This window comes from Mastigoproctus giganteus, chromosome 10, assembly GCF_048544385.1.
Source record: "Mastigoproctus giganteus isolate SK-2022 chromosome 10, ASM4854438v1, whole genome shotgun sequence".
Lineage (NCBI taxonomy): Eukaryota > Metazoa > Arthropoda > Arachnida > Uropygi > Thelyphonidae > Mastigoproctus > Mastigoproctus giganteus.
Window position 1 is genome coordinate 193,211,274 of NC_143584.1, and position 8,033 is coordinate 193,219,306.

At 39.8% G+C, this 8,033-nt stretch overlaps 2 non-coding genes across 2 annotated transcripts; one reads left to right on the plus strand and one right to left on the minus strand.

Annotated features, from left to right (window-relative positions):
- The first annotated feature begins 2,410 nt into the window (after nt 1-2,410).
- Nucleotides 2,411-2,585, plus strand: LOC150079681 (U4 spliceosomal RNA). The gene has a single exon (XR_016547602.1). It is a non-coding gene; the product is annotated as a U4 spliceosomal RNA (small nuclear RNA).
- Nucleotides 2,586-6,271: 3,686 nt separating this feature from the next.
- On the minus strand, nt 6,272-6,344 carry TRNAR-UCU (transfer RNA arginine (anticodon UCU)). The gene has a single exon. It is a non-coding gene; the product is annotated as a tRNA-Arg (tRNA).
- Nucleotides 6,345-8,033: the final 1,689 nt, after the last annotated feature.

Genomic DNA, 8,033 nt, shown 5'->3' on the forward strand with positions numbered 1-8,033 from the left:
CACTGAATTTCTTGAAAGGTTTGAAAGAGAAACCTGTCTGGTGAGCATATAAAAGGGAAGTCCATATGAGGAGATAATACCACGATTGCGGGTTAAAGTTCTTGGAAAGAGGCATCTTTCGGGATCGAGGATCTGATTGAGGTGAATAAAAAAAATAGGGACATACAACGGTGCTTACAAGCAGAATAGGAAGAAACCATGAAAAGAATTTTTGAAATTTAGTGGAGTATTGAAGAACAATTACTGGTATAAACTAGCTTCAAATCGTTAGTCGAAAATTATGAGGCATTACTTTACCCGATAACGTTCTGTTCATCAGGTAAACTGGTCAGAATGTCCATTCCTCCATGGTAGAATCTAATCAAAACAAGAAACTTTTCACCTTTCAAAATCCTTTAATCACTTGTGTTCCACCATTTTTAAAAAAATAACAGCAGGGAATTTTTCACTCATAGACTTAGCAGATTTCAAAAAATCCATTAACACTAGAGACTCCAGTCTATAGTGAATCAGACATACCACTCTTAAAATATTACTCACCTGTAGTTTAAAATCTGGGGATGGGATACTATCCTCTTGTCCTTCACTGGAACTTCAAAAAGAACATGGCACTCTTTTTGCAAAGCCAATGACCTAGTAGTAATTGGACAGTCTACCCATTAAATTTTCTAAGCAATGTAGGCTGGCTACTAGGAAGTCCATGGGTTTCTATCTATGATATACAGGAATTTTTCTAGCCAGGAGAAGGGCGTAATTATCCATTTGTATAAGGCAATGGTTAGGCTGCATCTTGAGTACAGGCTAAAGGTCTGGAAGTCTCATTTGAGAAAGATGTAGATCTATTGGAATGGGGCAAAGAACAGCAACAAAATTAAACAGGGACATAAAAGGATATTCTTACCAAGAATACCCTTTTATGTCTCTGCCTGTGAGAAACCGGAAACCTATGAGGACACCCAATCGAAGTGTTTAAGGCTTTAAGTAGTTATCCTGTTTATTCTATGTCATCTGACTATAAGGAGGAAATTTGAGGGGAAAAAGGGTTTTCCAACTTAAATTTATGTGTTGTTTCAAGAGAGATTGCTAGTTGGTTGTTGTTTGCTTTTATGCGCATTAGCAATTTACACCATTGCGCCATATATATTATATCTGTAAACTGTATGTGTTCTGTGGTCGATTTGCTGAACGAAAAACTGGAGTTTCCGAAAGGAAAAAAACTATGTTACCCTCGCCGGAGACCGACTAACTCAGTCACTCTGTGAAAAAGGTCCATAAAACTTCCTCACATCATTGATGAGAGTTGTGCGAAAATTTTCTTTTAGCCAGAGAGTAACTGATTGTTGAAACAAATTTCCACGTGGGCTTGGGAAGTGTGGTCAACTGTCTAATTAAGGCTTCCCCAGAACGAGCTCATCTGCCGATGTGTAATATGCCAGTAAAATGGCTGTGTTCGCTGGTCGATTTGCTTTTTGCTGGATGAAGAACTAAATTTTTCTGGAGGAGTTTCTATTCATGACAGAGTCTAACTAACTTAGCCGCTCATAGTGATTCACAGTGAAAAAAGCCCATTAAAGTTCCTCGCGTCATTGACGGGATTCTTGAGCCTTTTCCACTCAGTGTGGGGACGACGGTGAGTATAACCACTTTGCTACCAGCGCAGATTCGAGAAGTGGATAGTTTGAATTTAAGGAAGGATTAGAGGGGAAAAACAAATGAAGTGTTTTTTTTTTTTTTTTTTTTTGCTGTTGCTGTACAAGTTTGCTTCCTTGCATTATCTGTTACTGATAATACGAATACCAACTGGGCTAGTTAAAATAACCTTTAAAGGGCTATTTATCTCGCCCATTCGAAGTAGTTTTCTAATTCAAGATACGGGAATCGAATTGAGGCTGTAGTAGTAGTAGCAGTAGCTGTAGTAGTAGCAGTAGTAGTAGCAGTAGTAGTAGCTGTAGTAGTAGTATAGTTTTAGGAGCATCAGCAACTAAGGCTATGTTGCTTTATATAAACTGTCTTTAAATTAGATGTGTTCTATTGTCGATTTTCTATTTGCTGGACGAAAAAAAAAACCCGAGTTTCCGGGATGAAAAGCATTCTTCACTCGCTTGAGACTGACTAACTCAGTCATGTTGTGAAAAATGCATATCAAAGTTCCTCACGTTATCGACGAGACTCGAACTCAGCTTTTTCTGGTGTGGGGAAGACGGCGATTCTACCACCTGTGCTACACACGAGGGTTCGATTTGAGGCCGTTTCCACTCTGCGCAAAAGTCAGCAATGCAATATATTCGAAGGTTTAACATCTGGCTTTCATTGTAGTTGCAGCAATGTTACGTTACATAAAACGCACCCACTTAAAACTATATAGCAACTATAAAATACCTGAGGTGTATACTGGGCGTAAGTTAGAACGAGCTTTGCGCAGAGGCAGTGTTGTAGCCAATGAAGTGTTAACTGAGGCGCAACTATTGCTGTTTGAAAACTTTTACTTTGTTGCATGAGGACACTCCTCCAGTCTTCACCGTTTGCGTCCATTCATCAATACTTCTGGGAGATTTTAGTGCAATTGTTTTATTTATATTTGTAGATGGCGCCGTAGTGAACAGCTGTTATTCACAGAAACACGTGAAACCAGTGAAGAGATATGCTTTACAGATAAAGCAGAAACATTTTGTAATTTTACATGTCCCCATCAAAGTAAGTATTTTCTTGTTGAGAATAAATCATCTGTAAGTATACTAAAAGTGACAATAGTTGCTTATATTTTGACAGTCGTTAAAAGGGTTTTTTTTTTTTTTAATTTAATTAAAAAGAAAAACTTTAACTATTTTAATCGAACTTGGTTCGATTAAAATAGTTAATTAAAAAGAAAAACTTTAACTATTTTAATCGAACTTGGTTCGATTAAAAGTACATTTGTTTACAAATCTTAGAAAAGCCTTACAAAAATCTCAGAGAGGTTGCATTCACGACAGGTTTCGTTTTGTCAAACAAACCACATTCTTCTGCAGGCAGAAATGGGAGCGTAACAATTAAAATTGAGAATACGTTCATCCCTCATTATTTCTTCTATACGTTTGTGACTAGGCACATCTTCCCCTCCCCTTCCTCACGGATTTCCATTTATTCCAAGCCATCGCTGCTTTGCATGGTATCGGAAATGGCATGTGGAAATGCCTGTGACGTTTGTAAAGTACTATATATGCTTTCCATAGGTAGTACTTTACATTTGTCAATATTAAACTTCATTTGCCACCACTCAGCCTATCGCTCAACTTTTCTAGATCCTGTTGCAGCAGTGTACTGTCATTACTGCAATTAACAACCCGGTCAACCTTTGAATCGTCTGAAAACTTGGACATTAAGCCTGATATACCATCATCAATATCATTTATAAATACAGAAAACAATAATGGACCCAATACTGAACCCTGAGGGACTCCACTAATAACATTAGTCCACAATGAGCAGTGTCCATTGATTACCACTCTGTCTTCTCCCCCTCAACCACCCCTTTATCCATAGCAGCAATTTGCCTCCAGTGCCACACTGCTCCAATTTGTGCAGCAGTCTTCCATGTGCAACAGTATCAAAAGCCTTTCTAAGATCCAAGTATATAATATCAAAGTTATTCCCTGCATCCAGTTCTTTTGTGACTGCATCATAGTATCCAATCAAATTGGTCAGGCAAAACTTCCCCTTAACAAAACCATGCTGTGTCCGAGCTATAACTGAAGTCTTGTCTATATGATCCTGCAGTGCTTTAACCAGTGCCTCCATTAATTTTCTGGGATCAGAGGTTAAACTCACAGGTCTATAATTACTTGTGTCAGCCTTTGATCCTCCTTTGGGAATTGGGGTCACATTTGCACATCACCAGTCCATGGGTACCTCCCCTGAGAAGCTCTCATAATTATGGCTAAGCGTTTGCTTACTTCCTTTGCCACCTCATTTAATATAACTGGATAGATTCCAACCACCCCAGGTGCCTTTCTTGTGTTTATCTTCGACAATTTCTCCTCCACTTTACTCTCAGTTATTACAAGATTATCTGGCTTACTGCCAGAGTTGAATACATCTCTGGCATTCCCCTCGCTGAATAACTCCTCATGTGTGAATGTCGATGCAAAATATTCATTTAGTTTGTTAGCTACCTGAGCAGGATCATCAACAGCAGAACCATCGATATCCAGTGGACCAATCTGATTCATCCCCTTCCTTCTAGAGTTTACATAAGTAAAGAATTCTTTGCATCCTTTGCTAAAGATTTCTCGTAATTTGCCTTCGCCTGCCTAACCTTTATAATTTTGTTACAGACCAGCTTATACCTATCATAGGCTTCTGTGTCACATGTTACTTTATATGTATCCCATGCATTTTTCTTCTCTGTCACATGTCTAATTAGTTCATCTGACATCCATTTAGGCCTAAATCTTGAACAATATTTCTTTGTTGGTATGAAATGCCTAGTAGCTTCCAAGATTAATTCTTTGAATGCTTCCCATTTTGAATTTGCTGTTGGTAACATCATCAGTTGATTCCACCGTAGAGAATTTAAATACTGTCTCAGATCACCGTAGTCACCTTTACGGAAGCAATAACCCTTCCCTTTACCCCTAATGGTAGTTACCTCTTTGAGTAAATCCCACTTCAGCACACTGTGATTACTGCCACCTAGTGGTTTCTTTATCTGCAGATTCTTGATGCATGAGGAATCACTACTGATAATCAGATCAAGAGTATTTCTCCCTCTAGTTGCCTCCCAAACATGCTACTGTAGAAGTTGTTGTTGTTGTTTGGTTTTTAGGAGCATTAGCAACTAAGGCCATATTGCTCCGGGATATGCGGTGGTCAGTCCCTGACCTTTCCGCATCCTCCGTATTTGGTGGTGACGGGCTCGAACCCCGGTCTAATCAAGAAGCGTGTGCTATGCACTGCTGCTTCTTCCCACCTGGCTACGGAGGCGCCGCTACTGTAGAAAACAATCATCCAGTAAATCCACAAAAGCCTTGGTAGTGTGTGAGTGACCAACCACAAATTCCAGTCAGTATCCGGGAAATTAAAATCCCCCATTATAAGACACTCTAATTTACTGGCCCACTCTATTTCTCTGCAGAATTGCTCATTATACTCATCAGATTCATTAGGCCTATAACACACACCTACTCTCATTTTTCCTTTCCCAGTGCTTATGTCACACCAAACACACTCAACATTGCATTGTCCACCCACATCAATTGGATGCACTTCCTTAGATTTTGTGTGTTTCTTAACTAACAGCATAACCCCTCCTCCCTTCCTGCCCTGTCTATCCTTTCTGTACACATTGTACTCCCAAATTCCAGTTCTGCACTGCTTATGTCTGTGTGACACCATGTCTCTGATATCCCAACAATATCTGCCTTTGATGTTTTGACTAGCACTTCAAGCTCATCGAATTTATTAACTATACTCCTAGCATTGGTGTACATGCAGGTATACATGCACCTGTTTCTATTCTTAGTTACCCTAACACAGCCCATGTATTTACTTGTTCCACTATGACTCCCAGCAGTCCGGGAAATTCCCATTGCCTTGCTTTCCAGGCTGCTGCTCAATTGCATTTCATTAGAAGTAGTGCAAGAATCACTTTTACCTCTGTCAGCGGCTACTGTTAATCTATTAGTCTGTGTATTCCCCAAGCTTGTAGTTTTCCAACCCACCTAATTCTGCCTCGATAGCATCAGAAAATATCCTTGCACTCTTTTCTATTTAAGTGTATCCCATCCCTGTAGAAGCAGTCTCTCCTGTTAACAAGCACAGACCAGGCTGAGAAAAATTCTAGCTCTTGAGCCTTGCACAATCTCTCCAGGGCAGAATTGATGGACAAGGCTCTCATCATATACTCCCTCCTATCGTGTCTGGGAAGAATTGCAGACACTTTCAAATTCAACCCTAACTCACGGCTTTTTTTCAGCATTGTCTTGTACTTGTTAAGTAATTCTGCTGGTCTCCTACTCTTAATATCATTAGTGCCAACGTGTACAACAATATCACCCTTTGTGCCCTTAAAGGATGATATCTGCCCTACAACGTCATCAACCTTTGCCCCTGGCAGACATACCCTGTTTCTGTTGCATCTATCCTTTTTGCACAATATGTTCCCCGTTTCCCTGGCAATAGTCACTTACAACAACTAGTTCCTTTGGGACCAGCACATTCTTCCTTGGGGGTTGCCGCTGTGTTGCGTGATGTTCAAGTGCAAGCTCTGGCATTGATGTGGGAAAATGACATTCATCCCTACCGGGACTCGAACTCGGGACCTTTGGATTAGAAGTCCAACGCGCTGTCCACTGCGCTACAGAGACTTCGAAATTGTTTTAAGTATAGGAATGTTTTTAACCAGTGACAGAGCAGTAAAGATGGATCCATTCTTTGTTTTTTTTGGGGGAGATAGTAAGAGCAGATCAAACATTTAGATAATAGCACACAAAAAAATTGTTTATGGTAGAACAAATATTCTTTTGAAAATAATTTTATTTTAATTATCCCCATTACCCCCTTCACAGAACAGTGAGGGTAGCCTGGGAATTTTAGTGGATTAACAATTACTTAATTGATATAAATCTAGACTGTAAATGTAATGAATCTTATACAGAGTGTAAATTTAATATAGCATCCTTAAGTACATAAATAATTAGCACAGATTTAATGAATAAATATATTTTGAATATAGGCATACTTGTTAGCATTGCAAATTTCAATAAAATTCATTATACATGGAGATTTCATAGAAATTTTGCTAATTATGATTTCATTTTTAATTTTGGCAATATATCATTCTTGACCCTCAAGAACTTATTTATTTTTCATCTACCAGTACTCAGCATTGAATAAGCTCAATGCTGATGGGATTGAGCCCCTCTGCCCAGATTAATTGCCTGAGGGGACATAAATTTAGCATTAGCATTAGTAGAGGCATATGATGCAAGAAAGCAAGCTTATGCAGCATCAGCCGGAAAAAAAAAAAAAAAACTTCCACTTCACCCCTCCGTTCGTTCGAAATACCTGTCCAGCTGAGCCTTAAACTTATTTAGGCTATCAACCTCCACAACAAGGGATGGAAGTCTGTTCCACCCACCAACTACCCGTTGGCTAAAGGCAAATTTCCGCACATCTATCCTACATCTGTCTTTCCTCAATTTGAATTTATGCGATCTCAGGTGATTATTCTGAGCAGGAGGCAGAATCCCATCAGCATTGAGCATGCTCAAACCATTCAAGGCTTTATACACCTCTATCAGATCACCTTGCCGGTGCCTAGTCTCCAGACACTGTAATTTGCAAAACTTAAGCCTTTCCTCGTAAGAGCAACCCTTTGCTACATTCACTAACCTTGTTGCCCTTCTCTGTACTTGTTCCAGCAGCTCTACATCCTTCTTGAAATGAGGCCTCCAGACCTGTATACAGTACTCAAGGTGTGGCCTGACCATTGCCTTATACAAGGGAATAATCACCTCCTTATCCCTGCTGGAAATATTTCTGTATATCATTGATAAGACACCATGAGCTACTCTTGCAGCCTGTCTGCACTGCTCAGAGAACTTCATATCTGCCTTCACAATTAGGTCCCCAGGTCCTTTTCATTCTCTACCACTGTCAGTGTAGTACCACAGAGTTAATACGTTGCTCTGGGGTTGCTGTTTCCCGTATGTAGTACTTTACATTTCTCAATGTTAAACTTCATTTGCCACCTCTCAGCCCATCTGCTCAACCTTTCCAGATCCTGTTGCAGTAGCATAGTGTCAGTAGTGTCCTAGACAACCCTGCCAACCTTCGTATCGTCTGCAAACTTGGACATTAAGCTTGATATACCATCATCAATATCATTTATAAATACAGAAAACAATAATGGACCCAATACTGAACCCTATGGGACTCCACTAATAACATTAGTCCACGATGAGCAGTGTCCATTGATTACCACTCTGTCTTCTCCCCCTCAACCACCCCTTTATCCATAGCAGCAATTTGCCTCCAATGCCACACTACTCCAA